The sequence below is a fragment of the Penaeus monodon genome, chromosome 19 (genome assembly GCF_015228065.2).
Source record: "Penaeus monodon isolate SGIC_2016 chromosome 19, NSTDA_Pmon_1, whole genome shotgun sequence".
Lineage (NCBI taxonomy): Eukaryota > Metazoa > Arthropoda > Malacostraca > Decapoda > Penaeidae > Penaeus > Penaeus monodon.
The window spans coordinates 40,079,795-40,080,533 of NC_051404.1; the positions used below are offsets into that span (position 1 = coordinate 40,079,795).

The 739-nt window shown below is 32.2% G+C and overlaps 1 protein-coding gene across 1 annotated transcript in view; it reads right to left on the bottom strand.

The window, feature by feature from the left end:
* Positions 1-535, bottom strand: part of LOC119585234 (intraflagellar transport protein 88 homolog) — a gene marked incomplete in the record, with an annotated part of 19,357 nt that extends 18,822 nt beyond the window's left edge. The window contains 1 exon segment of the mRNA XM_037933894.1: positions 417-535.
* Between the last annotated feature and the right edge of the window lie 204 nt (positions 536-739).

The following is a 739-nucleotide window of genomic DNA, read 5'->3' on the forward strand; positions in this document are numbered from 1 at the left end:
ATGAAAATGTTATACTGGCACAAGGGGTAGTTTTACCGCAATGTGATAGGATGTTATCCCAGCATGTATTATGGTTTGATAAAATTTAGACTAGTTTGTAATCTGATGAACCAAAGCTAGGGATATCAACAAGCTCTATTACTTATTAGACTAAGAAAGGACTGATTGAATGCAGTTAAATAGTATCATTAATAATTTTTTAAAGGCTTTCCAAAATGGATTTTAATTTCTTGTTTCGTATTCATGATCCTGACATATATACACATTTAAATGTATATAAATATTAACATTTCTCAGCGAGTCAACAACCTTCCCCCAAAAAATAATATCTTATAAAATCCAATAACTGAGACGACAGCATAACTAACATACACAGCAAATGCCCTAACCCCTCGCAAATGCAAAATGGCAATTACCTCCAAATATCTCCAATTATCTCGGCAGAAATAGGCCAAATAGCGTCGAATTCCCCGCTTCAGGTTTACGTTGTTTACTTTCCGCTGAAGGAATGTCTGGGCGCGTGCAAATAATAAGCAATGGAACTGTGTTGTTTTCTTATAGATTCAATATCCAGTTTACATAGACTTTTTGTTGAATATAAAGGCTTAGAGATATTTTTGTACTTTTTGGTTCATATTTATGGAAAATAATGATGCTGGATTTATCATTTATAATGATGATAATGTAGCTGAATTAGTTGATGCTTTATTTAATAAAAGAACATTGACTTACAATTGAT